The sequence below is a fragment of the Lipotes vexillifer genome, unplaced genomic scaffold, assembly GCF_000442215.2.
Source record: "Lipotes vexillifer unplaced genomic scaffold, Lipotes_vexillifer_v1.1 scaffold469, whole genome shotgun sequence".
In the NCBI taxonomy this organism is placed as follows: domain Eukaryota; kingdom Metazoa; phylum Chordata; class Mammalia; order Artiodactyla; family Lipotidae; genus Lipotes; species Lipotes vexillifer.
Genome location: NW_006788006.1, coordinates 3,408,989 through 3,431,624, shown reverse-complemented (window position 1 = coordinate 3,431,624; position 22,636 = coordinate 3,408,989). Strand labels below are relative to the sequence as shown.

Below are 22,636 nucleotides of genomic sequence, written 5' to 3'. Positions count from 1 at the left end.
GGGAGATGAAGGACCAGTAAATGGGCACAAAGCCCCAGCTCCCAAGCTGGGATGCAACACAGAACATGGCAAGGGTGGTTTGCAAAACCAGCTGGCTCTTGGAAGATGGTCTGGTGGGTCCTCGAAAAGTGAAACACAGAATTACCACATGACCCAGCAATTCCACTCCTAGGTTACAGACCCAAAGAACAGAGCTCAGGTGTTCAAACAGAAACCTGTACAACCATGTTCATAGCAGCACAAGTCACAATCACCAAAAGGTGGAAACAACACCCACGTCCACTGACTAATGAATGGATAAGCAAACTCGATCCATCCATACAATAGAATATTACTCAGCCATAAAAAGGGATGAAGCACTGATACATGCTGCAACATGGATGAACCTCGAAAACGTCATGCTATGGTACTGGCAGAAAAACAGCTACAAAGTACAATGGAACAGAATTGAGAGCCCAGAATTAAACCCTCACATGTATGAATGAATAATTTACGACAAAGGAGTAAAGAACATACAACAGAGAAAGGATAGTCTCTTCCATAAATGGTGCTGGGAAAACTGGACAGCCACGTGCAAAAAAATGAAACTAGACCACCAACTCACACCATACACAAAAATCAACTCAAAAAGGATTAAAGACTGTAAGACCTGAAACCATAAAATTACTGGAAGAAAATACAGGCAGTACACTCTGTGACATCAGTCTTAGAAATATTTTTCTAGTATGTCTCTAGATAGGCAAGGAAAACAGAAGCAAAAATTAACAAAAGGGACTACAGGAAACTAAAAAGCTTCCGCACAGCAAAGGAAACCATCCACAAAATGAAAAGACGACCCGCCGATGGGAGAAGATATTTGCAAAACATATATCTGATAAGGGGTTAACATCCAAAATATATAAAGAACTCATATAGCTCAACAACAACAACAAAAAACCCAATTTAAAAATGGGCAGGGGAGCAGAATAGACAGTTCTCCAAAGAAGACACACAGATGACCAACAGGCCATGAAAAGATGTTCAGCATCACTAATTATTAGGGAAATGCAAAACCACAATGAGATATCAACTCACGCCTGTTAGAATGGTTATTATCAAAAAGGCAAGAAATAACAAGTGTTGGTGAGGACATGGGCAAAAGGGAACCCTCGTGCACTGTTGGTGGGAATGTTAAGTTGGTGCAGCCACTATGGAAAACAGTATGGAGGTTCCTAAAAAAAATTAAGAATAGAGGGCTTCCCTGGTGGCACAGTGGTTAAGAATCCACCTGCCAATGCAGGGGACACGGGTTAGAGCCCTGGTCTGGGAAGATCGCACATGCCGTGGAGCAGCTGAGCCCGTGCACCACAACTACTGAGCCTGCGCTCTAGAGTCCACAAGCCACAACTACTGAGCCCACGTGCTGCATCTACTGAAGCCTGTGTGCCTAGAGCCCGTGCTCCGCAACAAGAGAAGCCACCACAATGAGAAGCCCGTGCACCGCAACAAAGAGTAGCCCCAGCTCGCCGCAACTAGAGAAAGCCCACACGCAGCAACGGAGACCCAACGCAACCAAAAATAATAAATAAATTAAAATAAATAAATTTAAAAAAAAAGAAAAAGAATCCGCCTGCCAATGCTGGGGACATGGCTTCGAGCCCTGGCCTGGGAAGATCCCACATGCCGCGGAGTAACTAAGCCCGTGTGCCACAACTACTGAGCCCACATGCCACAACCACTGAAGCCCACGCTCCTACAGCCCGTGCCCCGCAACAAGAGAAGCCACCGCAATGAGAAGCCCACGCACCGCAGCGAAGAGTAGCCCCACTTGCTGCAGCTAAAGAAAGCCCACGCGCAGCAACGAAGACCCAATGAAGCCAAAAAATAATTAATTAATTAATTGTTTTAAAAAGCTTTGTTTGGTTTAAAATAAATTAAAATTTTTAAAAAGTCCCCTCTTAAAAAACAAAAAAAGAGGTAGTGCTTGTATACAACAGAATACTACTCGGCCATAAAAAAGAATGACATTTTGTCATTTGCAACAACATGGATGGAACCTGAGGATATTAGGCTAAGGGAAATAAGTCAGATGGAGAAAGACAAATACCCTGTGATTTCACTTGTATGTGAAATAGTAAATAAATAAGTAAATAACCAAATAAAACAAAAACAAACATGTAGATACAGAGAACAGAGTCGTGGTTACCAGAGGGGAAGGAGTCGGGGGGCGGAGAGGGTGGAATGGGTAAAGAGGATCAACTGTCGGATGGTAACTAAATTTTTCACAGTGAGCACACTGTAGGGAACGCAGAAGTAGAAACATAATGTTGTACACATTAAACTTATATAGTGTTATAAACCAATGTTACCTCAGTAAAAAATAAATTAAAAAAGAAAACATGACAGAAGCCAGAGACAAAAGGCCACATAATGTGTGATCCCATTTATATGAAATGTCCAGAAGAGGCAAATCCATAGAAACAGAAAGCAGACTAGTGGCTGCCGGGGCATGAGGGGAAGGAGGGAGTTGGGGAGTGACTGCTCATGGGGACGGGTCTCCTTTGGGGGTGATGGAAACGTTCTGGAACTAGATAGAGGTGATGGTTGAACAACATTGTGAATGTGCTAAATACCACTGAACTGTGTACTTTGAAATGGTAAATTTTATGTTATGTGACTTTTACCACAATAAAACATGTAAGAGAATATGTAAGAGAAATGAAAAGCATTCCCAAGATTCTGGCCAAGCGCGAAGTGTATGTCGGCATGGAGGTGAGCGGTGGGTGAGACCCAGAGCGACCTGTCCCGAGCCCCCGCCCACAAGACAATGGCGTGGGTGGGGGATGGTCACCAAGGACCGCGTCCCTGCCCTCAGAGCAGTGTCATCTAACTGGGAAGCCACCATGGCCCCACATGCGTACGCAGAAGAGGGACACAGACTGCCACGTGGCTTCCTGGCCACGGCACATCCCCTCTTGAGGCAGCCCAGGGTCAACCTGCCAGGCACCCACCCCAGGAGGGGCACAGCCGCCCACGCACTGCCAACCCACAGCGCCTTGGGGTCCATCGGTCCACGTCAGAGCCTGTGATCTGGCAGGCAGGAGCACCGAGGCCGCAGCTGTGGCCTTCTTGAGGTCTAAGAAGCATTTTGAAAAATGCAAACTAGTGGCCAACTTCTAAATTTTTTTTGAAATTAACTTAAACATCAGAATTGCTGGCTCCTCCTGTAACACTAAAAGTGCCAACAACTTGGGGCCTGGATTCCTGGCTCGTGATTTATTATCAGCCAGAGCGGGGCCACATTCCCCGCACTGAGACAAGAGGGCTGCACAGGTCCCCTCACACCCCATGTGCAAGTCTGGGTTCCAAGAGGGCCGGCAGGCCTGAGGTCGCCCAGCTGGCTGCAGACCCAGGGCTGCCAAGCCCAGCTTGTCCCCGCTGCCGCTCCCTCCAGCTCAGCAGCTGTGTGGACCGACCCAAGGCCTGGAGGGAGGAAGCCCCCACCCCACCCCCAGAAGCAGGCCAAGTGGGACAAGAAGGTACAGAGCTAGGACGTTGCGTGTGGGCCAAGCGAGGCCCAGAATGCAGGTCTCACCCTGAGCCAAACCCCAAAGAAATCCACTGCTGCCTGTCCAGCATTTAACCATGAGCGGCCCCAGCCAGAGTGGACACCAAGAGGTCTGCAAAGCCCTGGGGAGGGGACAGAAGCAAAGGCAAGGGGTCAGCGTCAGGCCCAGGCCCAGGCCCAGGCCGGCTCAAGAGCCAGGGGTTCCTTGGGGAGAGCCCCTACCTGAGGGAACCGCTCAACACAGCCCAGGAGCCCTGCCACCCTCACTGGCTCCTGTCTTCACCCTCCAGCCATCCCAGAAAACCCTGTATGTCTGGCCCAGCCGGCGGGGCTAGTGCCCTCCAGGGAGGGTCCACTAGGCATTGCCTGGGGCCAGCAGGACAGGAGGCCCGAGCAGGCAGTTGGAGACACGGGGAGCCAGTCACCTGAGGGTGCTGGAAAGGAGGCTGGCAGGGAAGCCAGCAGGGCCGGGGACAAGCTCTGTGGCTCACGTGCTTACCCACCAGCATAAAGAGGTCCTGGGGCGCTCCAGGTTCTGGGCTGGGTGGAGGCTGAGGATTTCTGAGTGAGAGGGGCTGTGCAGAAAACAAGCAGGAAAGGGGGTCGGGGGTGGGGGAGCAGGTGGCAAAGGAGCTGACTCTAGAGCTGGGAAGAGCACTCCAGGCAGGTGGCCCAGTGAGTGCAAAGGCCCTGGGGTCAGAGTGAGCATGACAGGTGGAGGGGGACATGGGGGCAGGCCAGGCCACCCATGAGCGAGCAAGGAGCTAGGGGGAGGAGGGCGCAGAGCCTCACAGGATCTCACTCTGAGTGTGATGAGAAGCTACGAGAAGAATTAAAGCCAGTGACCTAGGCTGCCTTCCCTCGCACAGAGTTCCCATGCTTGGAGGAGGCGGACAGAGGAGCCAGTGTCACGCTGGCGATGGGGGAGCAGACGGCCCATCCACGGCAGGCAGGGCACAGGGCAGGTGGAGATTAGGCCCCTGAACTCAGCCACCTTCCAGGATGGGGCCCAATAAGACACCTGGACAGATGAGTGGCTGTGCAGGCACAAGGAAAACCACCCAGGGCAGACGGGACCTGGAGACTCACCTGTCCCAGGGACCAAGCGCTCCCAGGCGGCACCCCTGGGTGCACTTCCAGCTTTCCAGCAGGTCCCAGGAGGGTGTTGACAAGCACACCGGCTCACCCCAATTATCATCCATGACCCCTGGCTGGTCCGCAGGCTCTATCTGTCCCTCTCTTGTCCCCATGCAGGTGCTGGCCAGCCTTCCTCCTAATGTCTCCCTCCTTCTCATCCAGACCCCAAGGCAGGGTCTGCTCCCCTGCTCCAGCGGCTCTGCCCCTCACTGCAGGCTTCCTGCCACCACCCTCAGGATGAAGTTCCACATGCCTGCAGGAGCGTAAGGCCAGGACAGGCGCTCTCAGGATCCTGTGCCCTTGGTCCCCACCTTCTCACAGGCAACCCCCACCCTGCCACGCCAAGCCTCTGCAGCTGCTGTGCCCTCTGCCAGGTGCACCCTCGCCCGCGCCCCCAGGCGAACCTCACTCAGGGCACCACAGGGCCCAACATGGCTCCCCCCATGCCCCATCGGGCACCCTCTGCTCCAGACGCAGCTGTAGCCCTGCACCTCCAAGCACCATGAAGGCTCAGAGCAGGCACTGCTGGTCAGGCCTTTGTCGACCAGGGGTGCCTCTCCAGCCTGGTGCCCGTGGCTACCCTTGTGAGGAAAACCCCCTCTCTCCCCATTACTTCGCTCCTCTCCCAGCCTCCGCCCTGTGGTCCCCTCCCAGCTCCCTCCAACACGGCTCTCTTAAGGACTCAGCCCTCTGCTTCTCACGTGTCACCCCTTCTAGGGCAGCCCCGGATGCCAAGTCAGCCAACAACTCCAGTGTGTGCCACCTGGCCCTGTGCTCGGAACGCTCTCCATCATGCTCACAGGAACCTCCTCCATCTCAGCAGCCCCTCACGAGGCTCTTGTCCGCCCAAGTCCTCCACTCCACACCCCCGCTCCTCCTGGCCCTGGCAGATGACACCGTGATCTTCCCCATGCGGCAGCCAGAAACCCGGGGGTGGCCCCGTTCTTCCCTCGGGCCTCCCCGCCGCGGCCGGCCTGGTGGTCACCTCTCCTGCACAGCTCCTGAGCCCCCGGATTCCCCTCGCCCCACAGTCGTGCCCCAGACAAACCCCTGCCAGGTCTCTGTGCCTCAGGACATGCTGTTCCTTCTCCTCTGTCGCTCCCTACCCACCTCCTGTCCCACCACAGAGCTCTCCGCCTCCAGGCAGCCCTTCCAGCTTGGCCCCACCCTCCAGTAACCTCTTCTCCCCTCTAAGTCAATAGCTCCTCAGGGCAGTCAGCAGATGTGATTCCCTCCACAGGGCACCAACTGTGTGCAGGTACAGTCCTAAGGGTTGTTCACACACGGAGATGGTTAAACCCCTCTACAGAACATCTTAGGAGCGGTGATGGGAAAACTGACAGGGGCCAGTTATGTGTTTTCCCAGGGTCACACAGCTGGCAGGAGAGGAGCGGAACTTCATACTGTTAGGATGGCAACAATACCCAAAGCAACCTACAGAGACAATGCAATCCCTATCAAAATCCCAACAACAGGGGCTTCCCTGGCAGTCCAGTGGTTAAGACTCTGCGCTCCCACTGCAGGGGGCACAGGTTTCGATCCCTGGTTGGGGTGAGATCCTGCATGCCGCACAGCGTGGCCAAAAAAAAAAAAAAAAAAAAAAAAAATCCCAACAACATTTTTGGCAGAAATAGAAAAATCCACTGTAAAGTTCATATGGAATCTCAAGGGATCCCAAATAGCCAAGACCATCTTTAAAAAGAAGAACAAAGTTGGAGGACTCATGCTTCCCGATCTCTAAACTTACCACAAAACTACAGCAACCAAGAGAGTGTGGTATTGACATAAAGACATATAACACCAACGGAATAGAATACAGAGCCCAGAAATAAACTCTCACATATATGGTCAAATGATTTTTGACAAGGGTGCCAAGACCATTCAAAAAGGAAAGGACACTCTTTTCAACAAATGGTGCTGGGAAAACTGGATCTCCACATGCAAAAGACTGAGGCTAAACCAATACCTTATACCATATATAGAAATTAACTCAACATGGATCCAGACCTAAAGCCAAAACTATAAAACTTTAACTATGTAACTAAAACTATAGACGCTCAGAAGAAAACAGAGGAAAAGCTTCAAAACATTAGATTTGGCAATGACTTCTTGGCTGTGACACCAAAAAGACAGTCAACAAAAGAAAAATATATATAAATTGGACTTTGTCAAAATTGAAAACATTTGTGTATCAAAGGACACCATCAACAGAGTGAAAAGGCCCCATTCCCATGGAACGTGAGAAAATATTTGCAAATCATGTATCTGATAAGGGATTAACATCCAGGATATATATGGAACTCCTAAACCTCAACAGCAAAAAACAACTCAATTCAAAAATGGGCAAAGTAACACAAAAAAACTAATTAGAAAAGATATATGCACCCTTATGTTCATTTCCACACTATTTACAATAGCCAAGATATGGGAACGAACTAAGTACCCATTGATGGATGAATGGATAAAGAAAATGTTTTATATATATGTATTTATACACACACACACACACACACACACACACACACACACTACAACTCAGCCATAAAAAAAGAATGAAGTCCTGCCATTTGAGACAACATAAATGGATATGAGAGTGTTATGCTATGTCAAATAAGTCAGATGGAAAAAAACAAATACCATATGATTTCACTCATATGTGGAATCTAAAAAAAAAAAAAAAGAACAAACAAAATAAAATAAAAACTCATCGATACAGAGAATAGATTAGTGGTTACCAGATTGGTGATCACTCTGCAGTGTACACAGATGTTGAACTACAATGCTGTATGTTTGAAACTTACATTTAAAAAAAAATAAAATGGGCAAAGGACCCAAATAGATATTTCTCCAAAGAAAATATACAAATGGCCAACATGTGCACGAAAAGATGTTCAACATGACTAATCATTAGGGAAATGCAAATCAAAACCACAATGAGATACCACCTCACATCCACAAGGATGGCTATAATCAAAAAGCCATAAAATAAAAAGTACCGGTGAGGATGTGAACAAATTGGAACCTTTGTGCACTGTTGGAGGGAATGTGCAGCTGCTGTGGAAAACAGTGTGGAGGTTCCTCAAAAAATTAAACACAGGATGGCCACATGATTCAGCAATCCCACTTTTGGGTATACACCCCCCCAAAAAAATGGCAGCAGGGATTCGAACTGATATTTGCACAGCCATGTTCAGAGCAGCATTATTCACAATGGCCAAAAGGTGGAAGCAACCCAAGTGTCCAATGAAGAATAAATGGATAAACAAATGTAGTCCATCCACCAATGAAATATTATTCAAGCTTAAAAAGGAAGGAAATCCTGACATATGCTACACCACAGACAAACCTTGAGGACATTATGCTAAGTGAAATAAGCCAGTCACAAAAGGACAAATATTATGAGTCAATCCATTTACATGAGGTCCCTAGAGTAGTCCAATTCATAGAGACAGAAGGTGTTTAATATGGGAACAGAGTTTCGGTTTTGCAAGATGAAAAGAGTTCCAGAGATGGATGGTGGGGACGGTAGCACCACAGTGTGAATGTACTTAATGCCCCTGAACTTAAAAATGGTTAAGATGGTAAACCATTACGTATATTTTCCCACTTTACTTATTTACTTATTTGGCCACGTCACGCGACTTGCGGGATCCTAGTTCCCTGACCAAGGATCAAACCCGGGCCCGGGCAGTGTAAGTGCTGAGTCCTAACCACTGGACCGCCAAGAAATTCCCTCCCACAATTTTTAAAAAGGAAAAATACAAAAAGAAAATTAGCATTTCGCTCCTATGGAATTCCTGCCAAAAACACACCACCGTAACCCAATGGCAAGAAAACAGACAAACCGCCCTGAATGACATTCCACAAAAAGACTGAGCAGTTCTCTTCAAGAGGTGAAGGTCATGGACATTGAGGAAACCCTGAGCATCATGGATTGGAGGAGACTGAGGTGATCCAACGACTAAATGCAACGTGGGAGCCTGAACAGAACCTAGGCCCAAAAAAGGTCACTGAGGGACATCTGGAGAAATCCAAATGCAGACTGGAGTCTAGTTGATAGACCTGTGACAATGCTGCTGTCCTAGTCCTGTGACGCCATTCATGGTGAGAGGCTATGGAAACTGTACTGTCTTTACAACTTTTCACTAAATCTAAAACTCTCTCAAAAGAAAAAGTGAAAAGAAATGAATACCCCCCCCCCACCAAATAAAACTGAACAGACAATTCCTAAACTGTTTCTTGGCATCTGTCACATGTCAAGCCAGGGCACATGGGTGCAAAGTGTAAGACCCTGCCCCATGGGGCACCCTGATGCCCCCCGGCACGAGGCTAAGCACTTAGGGTGGGCACGTCATCTAATCTGTACAACTCTACACATGGGAAACAGGCACAAGAGGAGGAGTCATTTGGGGGAAGCCGGCAGAGGCAGGGCTTTGAGCCCCAATAATAGCCACTTAGACTTGCAGGGTGGGGGCGTCGCCATGGGGTGGGCTCTTGGGCACAAGTGACCCCCAGAAGGCCCCTGCTACTGACCCTCAGGGCTCCTCCCTCTGCATCTGCTGAGCCAGCAGGGATGAAATTAGCATCTCCTTGGCACCTTGGCTGCTGGGCCCATAAATCACTCCTGAGGCTGTGCATTGATTCTGTGATGATTTAATGAGCCGCTCCCATCCTAATTACAGCTATCAAAGCCCTCCTGCTTGGGAGGACAGAAGGGATCAAGACAGCACAATGCTCACGGGTACAAAAGGACCCACGGAGGAGGGCCGCAGGAGTTTGTCTCTTCTGAACTTGATTACTGAACTTGATCTCAATGTGAGAGAGGCTCTTTAGCTGGCAGGGTATGGACACAGCAGCCCCCTGGACGTTCCGGCAGGGCGGACAGATCTCGGTCTTTGTGGGGCATACTCCACCCCGCCCCGTATCCCCAGCCCGAGGACTGGCCAGCCCTGCAGAGCCAGCCCTGGGCACTCTGCCTGGCTGGGCTGACACTTCCTCCCTGAGATTTCCAGGCGAATGGCCAGCTGGCATGCACCCACCCACCCTCCACGCCCAGGTGAGCTGTTGTCAGATGCACGGAGGAAAAGGGAAGTGCTTTGGGTTTTCTGTTTTCAATCCTCATCAAAGTTTTGAGACATAAACAATTTCTTTTATTACTGAAAAAAAAAAAAACTGTGGCAGGGTACGTCCCCGCAACCCCAGCTGGCAGGGAAGGGCAGCCCTCAAAAGCTCTCACAGGGCTTCTCCTGTCATGAGCATCCTTGCAGGAGCAGGGCAACTCAGGAGGGGCCACTGAGCTCCCAGGCTGGATCCAGGAACAGAGGCTCAAACGCTCAACAGCCAACAAGGGAAAAGATCTGTCCTTCACAGCAGAGACTGACCCCTCTGGATAGAATGCCGTGCCCCGGCTTTGGGGTGAAACCCCCGTGACCCGTGGGGTGTCAGGATGGGACCACCTGACAGAGAAGGAAGTTCACATACGAAATTAGGACTCAAGGTCTCTTCTCTGCTGCAGAAATGCCTTTTCTCATTATGGGGGCCACCAGAGCATAAAGTGAAAGCTATTTAATATAAACCTCCCCCATCCCCACCCTGGGGAATCAGATTCCCAATTCTTGGGTGAAAGAACTTCTGCCAAGTCAGCAAGTCCTGGTCTGTAAGGAGTCAGCGTTCATTCCCTCAGCACCCACCACCCCTTGGGGATGCCTGCCCTGGTCCCCTCCCAGGGGACTAGTCCACCCCAGACTCCTGCATCCCCTGCCCTCACTCTTCCCAGGCCTGTGCCCATATGGTGGCTGGAGGGATCTTTGCTAAACCTACATTGCACATCACTGCCCTGCTCATAACCTTTCTGGAGCACCCCACCACCCCAGAATCAGACTCTGACCCCTCACGGGGGCCCATGACACATCACCCACGGAGTTTGGCCAGGCCAGGCTCTCCCCAACAACAGGCCTCACATCCCCCAATCCCATGGCTCACCCTTGTGCCTCGGGGCTCAGCCCAAACGCCACCTCCACCAAAGGGCCCCCCTACTCCCATCCCATTTCACTCTCTCAGAGCCATGACTTTGGGGCCAGGGACCAGCTGGCTGCTGGCATGGTTTCCCCACTTGTTCTGCAAGGTATCCCCAGGGCCCAGCACAAAGTAGGTGCTCAATAAATAATGACTGAAGGACTAGACCTTCCAGTCCAAACCCTGGCCACTGCAGGGAGACCTCATTGGGGGGCCCGGTGCTTCCTACGTTCCCCAGCCCAGGGTACCTGCAGGGCCGAACAGGCACCACGCTGCCCCAGGCCCACCCTCCAGAGCCCACAGGGGTCTGCCAGTCCACTCCAGACCCCTGCATAGTCAATACAAACTCCAAGTTTCTCCCTAAAACTGTTCCGAAAACTGTAGCTCTGGGAAGATCCTACTACCCACCTGGCTCTGTAGCCACTTGGCACCCGGTACACATTCCCAGATGGAAAACGGGACCCCACGCCACATTCCCACTACTTAAGGGGAGAAGCCTGACTGTGTGGTGGGAAACTGGCCCTTTTAGAGGACACCTGCACCCAGAAGATTCTAAAATGAACTAGAGATAGGCCTGCCCTCAGGGGGGTCACAGTCCAGTATCTGCTTAGTGCCTGTTGAAAACCCACTCTGTGCCTGCTGAATGCCTGCTATGCACCCACCGATGGTTCACTCTGTACCTGCTGAGCACCTGCTGGGTACACCCTGTGTGCCTGCTGAATGCCTGCTGTGTGCCCACCGATGGTTCACTCTGTGTCTGCTGAGCACCTGCTGGGTACACCCTGTGTGCCTGCTGAATGCCTGCTGTGCGCCCACCGATGGTTCACTCTGAGTCTGCTGAGCACCTGCTGGGTACCCCCTGTGTGCCTGCTGAATGCCTGCTGTGCGCCCACCGATGGTTCACTCTGAGTCTGCTGAGCACCTGCTGGGTACCCCCTGTGTGCCTGCTGAATGCCTGCTGTGCGCCCACCGATGGTTCACTCTGTGTCTGCTGAGCACCTGCTGGGTACACCCTGTGTGCCTGGTGAATGCCTGCTGTGCGCCCACCGATGGTTCACTCTGTGTCTGCTGAGCACCTGCTGGGTATACTGTGTACCTGCTGAGCAGGAGCTGAGTGCCTGCTGAATGCCTGCCATTTGCCCACCCAGTGCCGCTGAGTACCGCCGCACGTTCACTGTGCACACGCCTCCAGAATCCTAGCAGCAGCAAGCACACAGCAAGCATCTACATGAGACCCCCATTCCAGACACGCTACCTGGGTTAACCCGTCTATGTCTCACCACAATCCTATGAGGCAGACACCACTGTGACCCCCGCTTCACGGAGAGGGAGAAGAGACCAGAGGGGACTCCCAGGTCTAAACTCACTCAGGAGGAAGCAGGGAGAAGCCCAGCAGCATGGTCCCAAGCTAGGTACCAGGTGCTACAGGACCCCCCTCACCCCAAGCACTTTCTCCCCTCCACGCCCATCTGAGAACCCTGAGGAGGAAGCCCCGGCCGCGCCTCATTTCCATCTGGCAAATAATAAATATTGACTCTCTCTGAATCCTTGGCCCGAGAGGCAAGCAGTGGCTTCCTTGTTTGCGCACCTGGACCCCCCAGCCGGCCAGCGGCACCAGAGCCACCCCTGGCCAGGGCAGGGCACACCCACCTCTGCTCTGGGGTAGGGCTGGACATGGTGGAGGGAGGGAGGTGAGGAGAGGGGGTCGGAGATGCCCCAGCCAGAAATGGGGGGCTAATCCATCCTACAAGCTCCAAGATGAGGTGAGACTCTCCCATCCCCACCCCTTTCTCACTGGTTCCCCCACCTCGCTCTCCTTCCTGTTCACCTCTGAGTAAACCCTGTCATTATTACCTCTGAAATGTCACATATCGGCCTTCCCTCTGTCCTCACTGTGGCCGAGCCCAAGGTGCTACAGTCCCCTCCCTGCTGCAGGGGGCTCAGAGAGAGACACACAGGTGGGGTAGGCACAGGGAGGAACACAATGAACGCCTGATTTGCAAAACACCAGGGATGACCGCCATGATCATCAACAGATGTACATGAATCGAAGCTCAGCCTCCAACAGGGTCCCTTATGGCTGCATCAAGAAAAATGTGGGCCCCAGATTCAGACACAGGGTCTATCCCAGCACCTCCACACACAGCAAACCACGTGACCTGTCATGCCTTGGTCTCTCATCTGTGCACCAGGGGAAGCAACAGGCTCTTTCTCGGGGTGACCGCCACCACTTGCTGGGTGCACACACCTGGGCCCTAGGAAGCATGGCCCCTGCCACTCCCGCACCTTCGTGTCACTCACGTCACCATCCTGCTGGAACCTTCCATGACACCCCATGGCCCACAAACAGGGCCTGGCCTAGGGCCCTCCATCACCCGCCCCGCCTCCCTCCCCAGCCCTCTGCCCATGCAGTCTATGCTCCTCAAGCCCTTCCCCCCACGCACAGGGTTCCAGCAGCCTGGAAGGCTCTGCCCCACCCCGACCGGCTGGCCAACTCCCAGAGCCAGATGAGACAGGGGAAAACGTGTGGTGACCTGGGTCTGTCTAAAGGGGTCAAATCCCAACTCTCCCACCTCGAATGTTCTGTGACATTTGCTCTCTGAGTCGTGGTTTCCCCCTCAGTAAACCCGGGAGAATGCCATCAGCTGCCTGGGGTGTTGATATGTCCCCAGGCTCAAGGTCTGCACCTCAAGGAACCAGGGGCCTCTACCGACCCCTTCTCGCCTGCACAATCCTGGCACGCGGGGGAGCACAGGAGCAGGGCTTCTCAGCCTCGGCACCCACCGACATCAGGGGCCTTGTGCACACTGCAGGGTGTCGAGCAGCATCCCTGGTCTCCGTTCACCAGACGCCAGGAACACCCACCGCCCCAAGTCATGACAACCCAAGATGTCGCCAGATGTTGCCAAATGCCCGCAGAGGCAGAACCGGCTGGGGTGAGCACCTTGTAGCACCCATTTTTGACACTTGCCCACCACTGCACTCGGGCCGGTCTCTCCCCAGGCCAGACCCCACCCCTGACATCCGCATGGCATTTTCCAGAGGGTCCCTGTTTAAAAAGAAATCGCCAGCACCAAGGACTCTGAATCCCACCCCCTGAGGCGCCAGTACCCTGTCTCACGGAACAGCACGGAAGGGAGCCTGTACCAGAAGCTGAAACCAGAAGCTCCCGGCGCCGAGAGCGGCAGAGGAGGCCCAGCACTCAGCCTTCGGGACACCCGCAGCGGCCCAATTCTGACCCAGAGTAACCTAAGTAACCCCGAGCAGGACCAGAAGGCCCACTGCATGGACAACAGTCACCTGGCACTCTGCCCCGAGCCAGCAGAACCCTCCCTGGTGGTACGGACCAACAATTACCACCAGGCCACCAATCAAGGGCCAGACAGCCCACTTACCCCTCTGACGGAGGCCAACCCCATCCCTCCACCTGGCACAGCCCTGGTGACCCCGGTGTCCGGGCCTCCCAGCAAGGCCCACATGGCAGGGTCCTCAGATCCCCACTCAGAACTCAGGTCCCCACCCAGACCTCCAGAAGCAGGATCTTGGGGGAGCCCAGAGTCTGCATCCTTTAGTTCCAAGGTGGTTCAGAGACTCCCAAGAGTGACAGAACCACTGCCCACCATCCTCCCAACCTTCCTTGTTGCTCTTGGTCAGTGGGGCTCAAACTGTGGGTAACAGCCATTGGCCCAGGGCCAGCAAACTCCTGTAAAGAGCCAGATGGTAGATATCTCCACCTCTTTAGGCCATCAGGTCTCTGTGGCAATGACTCAACTGCCACAGACAAGGCATAAATGAATGGGCGTGGCTGTGTTCTAATAAAACTTTATTTACAAAAAGCAGGTGTAGCTGGCTGAGCCCTGGATTACTGGGTTATGAAACCAATTCAGTGGGTCCCTGGCATTTTATAATAAACGGAAGGGAACCAATTATATCAACTTTGCACACACACAGGGAGGGCTGGACTCCTTGGAGAAAACTGTTTCAATTGTATGTTTGTTGGTGGCTGCTGTTATGTCACGAAACACAAATTTCTAACAGTGGGTCACAGTCAAGGAAATGAGAAGGCGGCCTCGGAACTAAGCCCTCAGCTTCCATGCCTGTCCCTAAGCCAGTGACACCCACCCCTCACCCAGCCACAGACACCCCTGGTTCCACACCTACTGCAGGTCCAGGAAGCCCTCCTGGATTCCCCAGAGCAGGTGGGCCCCAGCACCACACACCCTGAGCACCGGCCACCACCTAGTGAACCAATATGCCCGGCAATTCCACTCCCAGGCATGTGCCCACAAGGTGAAAACAGGGGCTTGTGCAAATACTTGCACACACATGTTCACAGCAGCACCATTCATGACAGTGAGAAAGTGGAAACAGGCCACATACCCATCAACAGGTAACAGTTAAACTAAATGTGGTCCATCCACACAACGGAATATTATTTGGCCACAAAAAGGAATGACACTGACACATGCTACAAAGTGGATGAACCTCAAAAACATCATGCTGAGTGAAAGAAGTCAAACACAAAAGGCCACATGTTGTATGGACCCATTTACATGAAATGTCCAGACACGCCAATCCATAGAGACAGAAAGTAGATTAGTGGTTGCCAGGAGATGGGGGAGGGGAGGATAGGGAGTGACTGCTAATGGGGACGGGATCTCCTTCTGGGGTGATGGAAATGTTCTGGAACTAGACAGAGGTGATGGTTGTACAACACTGTGAAGGTGCTAAATGCCACCGAAATGTGTATTAAAATGGTTCATTTTACGTGAATTTCACATCAATTTTTTAAAGGCTTTTTTTCTTTTTTTAAAGGTCACTCCGCATGGTTCCCGGGCTGGCCATGAGCTTTAGGAGGGTTCTCTACACAGGACCCTGGGCTGGCAGGGCCACTCAGCAGTCCCCTGTGGGAACAGAACCAGGGCTCTCCAAGAAAGCCTCCTTCCAAATGACAACTGGACCAATTAACCCAGAAGCGTGTCCCGTGCCAGCCACAGAGACTTCGGCACCCAGCCTGATCCAGACCATGGCTTTTATGGGAAAAGAGCCATGGGCACTGCACAAAGGTGTGTGTGATGGTGTCCCAAGGCTGCCGCCTCCAAGACGAGGACAATTAGTGACAGGAAGTATGGAGTCCAGGGTCCAAGTCATGGGAGAAACAGGGGCGTGGTTGGAGAAACTGAGTCACGTTTCGGAAAAACCAAGACCCACGTGGGGCCAAGCAGGCTCTGGCGAGCTACTGAATGTTCTAGTTTGTGTTCTTACTTCCTTGTTTCGGACACAGAGCGTGTGCTCATCCCAGAGCTAAACGTCAGTTCTGCCTCTTCCCAGCCGGGATGCAGCACTGGGCCTCAGCTCCCTCCGGGAGGGGAGGGGCTGAGCAACAAGAATGGGGTTGAGTGAAAGCCACACGGTGCCCAGCAGGGGGCGTGACCGAGAGTGCAAAGGACAGACTTTACCCCTGACCACACTGTGACCATACTCTTGGTCAGCTCCTGACAAGATGCCCCCTCCTGCCCCAGGGCCTTTGCTCTAGCTGCTGTTTCTCAGGCTTGTTCACCATCACCACCAGGCCCAGTACAGAGCGAGAGTCCCCAGTTCCTGACAATGGGTGTGTGACGGGTCCACTCAAGGCCTCAAGGGGAACATGACCTGCCAGAGAAGGACAGATGTGCACATCTGCAGACAACCCTCAGGCCCACCGCCCAGAAGCGGGTTCCGCATGGTACTTGGACTCTGCAGGCTCTGTCTCAGCCCAGGGGAGAGTGTCCCGGGGATGCCATCACAAATGACCACCAAAGGGGGGTGGTGGTGCATAAAACAACACAAATTCATTTTTGCACAGCTCGGGAGGCCAGACATCCAAAATCGAGGTGTCGGCAGGGCCACATTCCCTCTGGATGCCCTAGGGGAGGATCCTCCCTTGCCTCTTCCAGCTTCTGGGGGCTCCATGCATCCCTGGCTCATGGCTGCAGCACTCCAATCTCTGCCTCCGTCATACATGGCCTCTCATATGTGAGTCCGGGTCTTCTCTTTTCGTGAGGACGCCAGTCATGTGACCACCCTAAATCCAGGACAACCTCATCTTGAGATCCTTACCCTACTCACATCTGCAGAGACCTTTTTTCCAAATAAGGTCAGAGTCACGGTTCTGGGAGTCAGGATGTGGGCATATCTTCTTAGGGGCCCCCATTCAACCTATTATTGGGTGTGGCAGATCACAAGCTGGAGAGCACTGAGACTGCTGGGGCTTTCTGGAGGTGGGGTACAGTGTACCCCATCCCCTCAACAGAGCAGCTCGGCGAGTCCTGCGTGCATGTGTGTGTGTTAAGGCTGCAGATGGCACCAGACACTTGAAGCAGCCGGCACAGAGGCAAATGGTGCCAAAGCCCAGGATGGAGGCCAGGACTGGGGGCGGCCTCCACGCTCAGCTAACCCAAGCCCCCGCTGCACAGTGCCTGCGGCCCAGAGGCCCGTTTTCCAACAGCCTGTGCAGAGCCACCCCCATCACAGGGTAGGGCCGGGAGAACACCCTCCTTCAGCGCAGCCAGAGCTGGCAGCCCTGACTGGGCCACCGTGGACTGCTTTGCACGCGGGCTTTTTCTGGCCCAGGTGCTGCTCCCTGGGATGCTCAGTGATCAGTTACAGGCAAAGCCTCCTGTGCCCTGAGTCCCTGGCAAGTGGGCGACACGCCCCCATCTCTTCCCCTCACCTCCCACATCCGGTCCACCCACACATCCAGTCATCTCTCCTGCCAAAATATCACCAAAATCCACCACTCCGGCCACTGCCACGGCCACCTCCCTGCTCAAGCCACCTTCTCCATTCCCCATCCGGGATGCTACAGCGGCCTCACACCATCTGCCTGCTTCCCTTCTCACCCCCTTGCCCACTCAGCTCACAGCCATCTTTGTAAGACACGAAGCGTCCTTGAATGATTAAATGGAGAGTTACCATTTGAGAGTTACCAGCAACTCCACTCCTCAGCATATACACCGAAGGGAAAGGGAGACCTGCATCCACACAAGCACTTGGACACAAACGTCTGCAGCAGCACTCCTCACAGTAACCAAAAAGGTGGAAACAACCCGAGTGTCCACGGATGAACAAATGGATACGCGAAATGCAGCGTATCCACACAACGGAGTATTATTCAGCCTTAAAAAGTAATGAAGTAATGGACAGTGGTGGCTACACGACACTGTAAAAGTACTTAATACCACTGATCTGTACACTTATCAATGGTTAAGATGGTAAATTAGGGACTTCCTTGGTGGTCCAGTGGGTAAGACTCTGAGCTCCCAATGCAGGGGGCCTGGATTTGATCCCTGGTCAGGGAACTAGATCCCGCATGCCACAACTAAGAAGTCTGCGTGCTGCAACTAAAGGTCCCACATGTCGCAACGAAGATCCTGAGTGCCTCATCTAAGACCCGGCACAGCCAAAATAAATAAAATAAATACATAAATGTTAAAAAAAAAAGGTGGTAAACTGTATGTTTTGTATATTTTACCACAATTCTTAATAAAGAAAGGAAGGACTGATACACCCTACAATATGCATGAACCTCGGAAACATCACGCTGAGTAAAAAAAGTCAGACATAAAAAGCTACGTGTTATATGATTCCATTTATATGAAATGTCCAGAACAGGCAAATCCACAGAGACAGAAAGTAGATTAGTGGTTGCCAGGAGTGTGGGAGGGGAAATGGGGAGTGACTGCTAAGGGGACGGGGTTTCCTTCTGGGGTGATGGAAATGTTCTAAAATTGACTGGTGATGGTTGCACAACTCTGTGAATATGCTAAAAACCACTGGATGGTACACTTTATTTATTTTTTTGGCCGTGCTGCGTGGCTTGAGGGATCTTAGTTCCCCGACCAGGGATTGAACCTGTGCCCCCTGCAGTAGAAACTCAGAGTCTTAACCACTGGACCACCAGGGAAGTCCCTAGATGGTACACTTTTCTTTTTTTTTTGGCTGCATCGGGTCTTCATTGCTGCATGCAGGCTTTCTCTCTAGTTGGGGTGAGTGGGGGCTACTCTTCATCGAGGTGTGCTGGCTTCTCTTGGTGCGGAGCACGGGCTCTAGGCACACGGGCTTCACTAGTTGTGGTGTGTGGGCTCAGTAGTTGTGGCTCGCGGGCTCTAGAGTGCGTGCTCAGTAGTTGTGGCGCACGGGCTTAGTTGCTCCGCGGCACGTGGGATCTTCCTGGGGCCAGGGCTGTCCCCTACATTGGCAGGCGGATTCTTAACCACTGTGCCACCAGGCAAGTCCCAGTACACTTTAAATGAGTGGTTTGAATGTATTGGGAATGATATCTTAATAAAGCTATTACAAAAACAAGCAAAGGATCAGGCCACTGACCATCACAAACCCTCCCAGGGCTCCTCCCTCAGGGGCCAGCCGCATTTCTCCTCTCTCTCTCTCAATATGCCAGCCTTAACCTCGCCAAGCCCTTCCCACCACGGGGCCTCTGCACCTGCCTCCCTCACAAGGGACACCCTTCCCCAGCATGGGGTGGGGGTGGGGGCCGCGGGGGCCTCTGTCTCACTGTCCAGGCGCCAGTCTCCCGCCCTAGCCAGTCCTAGCACATTGCTTTGCTTCTTCTGTCTGAGAGCATCGGCCTCATTTACCTGTAGCAATTCTCTCCTGTCTCCACTAAAACCATGCCGGCTCCCCAAGAGCATGGCCCTCACATGCCTCATATGCTGCTGGCTCCCCAGTACCTAATACAGTCCCTGGGACATGCTGGGCAAATAAAAATGTCATTTTGTGGAATAAGCAAGCTACCCTTGCTCACAGATCAGGATTCTGAGATCCAGAGAGGTTAAGAAACCTGCCCAAAGTCACATAGCAGAGCTCTGCACATCAGGCTGCCCAAGCTCTGCACATCAGGCTGCCCAAGTCTGAGGACGAGAAAGGAGCATTCGTGCACTCACCTCTCTACCCTGCGACCCAAAAGTGGACGTCACACCCCATCCCCCACCCGAACTAGCCCTTGGGGTACCTGCCCCTGGGTGATGTGACAGCATGGCTCTACTCATCAGGCTCAACACCTGCTGACCGGCCTTTCACAAGGGAAGGCATTGCGGGTGCACCCATTCACGACCGAGGGCCGTGCACAGACACACATCGACATGAGTGTCCCTGCTCGCTCCAGGAGTGGGCGTGCTGACCTGTGGAATTCCCCTGAGAAGAGCAGGTACCAACTGGGACACGTCCCACCTGTTCTCAGGTGAAATGCTTGTGTCTACCGCAGGCGGAGGCAGCGCGGAAGGCTGCAGCCATGGGAGGGTGAGCAGGAGGGGACCCTGCATCAGGCGGGTTCACTCACCTGCACCAGACACTGCTGATGTACCACGTGCCATGTGCAATAGCCGGAAAAGGCTGGGAAAGAGCTTGCCCATCCTGGTCTCAGGTGCAGGCAAAGCCACCAGCCTGCCCACAGTGGCACAGCCGTATTGGTGGGTGCGGAGTTTTGAACTATCTGCCCGGGTGCAAAGCTCGCACCCCTGCCCACACAGCGTTTCCTTCAAACTGAAGGTATCTCGGCCTTGACACTGCTGACACCTGGGGCCGGATCACTGTCTATGGTGGGAGCCGTCTATGCATCGTGGGGTGCATCCCTGCTCTCTACTCACTAGATGCCAGTAGCAGCCCTTCCCCTAGTCGAGACAACCAAAAATGTCATTGCCAAATGTCCCCTGAGGACAGAATCACCACCAATAGAGAACACTGCTCTATCTGTAAAAATCTAGTATAAGTGCACCTCCGCCCAGGGCCCAAGCCCACCCTACCTCCCCAACTCCCGAAGTAAAGGAAGGCAACAGGGCGAGGGAGGAAAGAGATGGGAAACGGTTACCAGGGGCCGAGAGAACTGCTGTCTGCGAATCTTAAAAATCTTTTCTACATCCATCAACCAACGAATGGATAAATAAATGTGGTCCAGCCATACAAAGGAATACTACTCAGCCATAAAAAGGAAAGAAGCTTTCTGATACATGCTACAATGTAGATGAACCTTGAAAACATTAGGCTGAGCGAAAGAAGCCAGACACAAAAGGCCACATCTTGTATGATTCCATTTATATGACATGTCCAGAACAGGTAAATCCATAAAGACAGAAAAATTGGTGGCTTCCAGGGACTAGGGGGAGGGGCAAATGAGAAGTGATTGCTAATGGGTGTGGAGCTTCTTTGAGGAATGATGAAAACATTCTGGAATTAGACAGTGGTGATGGTTGCACAACTCTGTAAATGTACTAAAAACCACTGAATTGTACACTTTAAACAAGTGAATTATATGGTACTATCTCAATACAGTTGTTATTCTAAAGATATCTTTTCAACAACAATTCAAAAACAAACAAACAAAAAAACACCAATAATTCATTTCCAACCCTAAAGCAGAAACCAGGCCTCGGATCATGAAGAACTGTGACAAGAACCAGTGTGACCCCTTCTTCTTGTCACACCACATACATTTGACACCTACTGCATGCCAGCACACACTACATGCTGGAGACAAGATGAAGTGGACACTCCTGCACTCAGAAGCCCTGACGTATGGGCAACACTCAAGCTGCATGCTTCCATTCATTCATTCATTCACCAACCACATCCTGAGCAAGGCCGCAAGCAGCTGGAGCAGGGACAAGCAGCACCTGGCCGACAGTGAGCACCCGACTGATATAGCTGAACATATGCATGGAAATGAAGACACACATTCTAGTCTTAAGGTCATGATCTCAAAGAGAAACAAGCAACTAATTAAAAAACAACGTCACCCCAAAAGCCCACCTGAGGAATCAGAAACTGAGGCTCACAGCATGGAGGTAGGTCTGCCTAGGACAGTCAGATCAGACGCCAAATCCAGAAACCAGCGGGGTGGGTGTCTGCAGCTCCCACTCAACCCCTCCCCAAGGCCCCAGGGTACAGCACAGGGGTCCCATCGCTCTGCAGGATCGAAGCAGAGATTTACTGCCACCTGTGCAAAGCATGCTCCCCTCCCTGACCCACGAGGAAGGGCTTGCTAGACACACTCCACAAGGGAGGACACCGAGACCCAAGGAGCTTGGCACCTCACGGTGGTCGCCAGAGAGCTGGGGCCCAGAAGAAGGGACAGGACTCCCAACCCCAGCCACAACCAAGCCCCCGCTCCAGGCCTACAGCGGCTTCCCAGATGAGGTTAGCAGGTAACCAGGCCTGCCCCTGCACACCAAAAGCACCCAGCCATCTGAAGAACTGTCCCTCCATCCTGGTCCTGAGGGGCCAGGGGCCATCTGTGGCCAGCTGTACCTTGTCCTAGTGGGAGGAACATCACCTGGTCCCCACCATATGGGCTGCATGGGGAAGGGGCAGCTGTCTGCACTCCAAGCTCCAAGACAGCCCAATCTGCCTTCCTGATCCCACCCAGGTCCCCACAGCGGAGGCCAGACCTTTCCCTCAGGTATCCAAAAGGGAGATACCTATCCCATCTCAGCTCTGCAAGTGGGGGTACCTGTCCTTCCCCCAACACTCAGGCAGTGAGTGCCCAGGTGACAATGATGGAGAGACACCTGTCCCTTCAGGTAGCAATGGTGTGGGGGCAGCTGTCCCCCTCAGGTGCCAATGATATAGGAGCACCTATCCCCCCTCCCCAGGTAACAGTGATGCTTGCAAGCAGCACCCAGTTCACACACCTCAGTACCACTGCCTTAGGTAACAGTGATATAAAGGCACCTATCCCGCTCAGGTAGCAGTGTGGGGACACCTTTCCCCCCTCAGGTACCAATGATGTAATGGCACCTGTTCCCTCCGTGTAGTAATGATGTAGAGACCCCTGCCCCTACAGGTAACAATGATGTAATGACACCTGTCCCCCACTTCAGGTAGCAATGATGCAGGGACACCTTCACCCCTTCAGGTATCGATGATGTGGGGGCACCTGTCCCG

The 22,636-nt window shown here is 52.6% G+C and overlaps 1 protein-coding gene across 2 annotated transcripts in view; it reads right to left on the bottom strand.

Moving 5' to 3' along the window:
• CRTC1 (CREB regulated transcription coactivator 1) overlaps nt 1-22,636 on the bottom strand; it is a 74,501-nt gene that overhangs the window by 51,624 nt on the left and 241 nt on the right. The gene's annotated exons all lie outside the window — the stretch shown is intronic.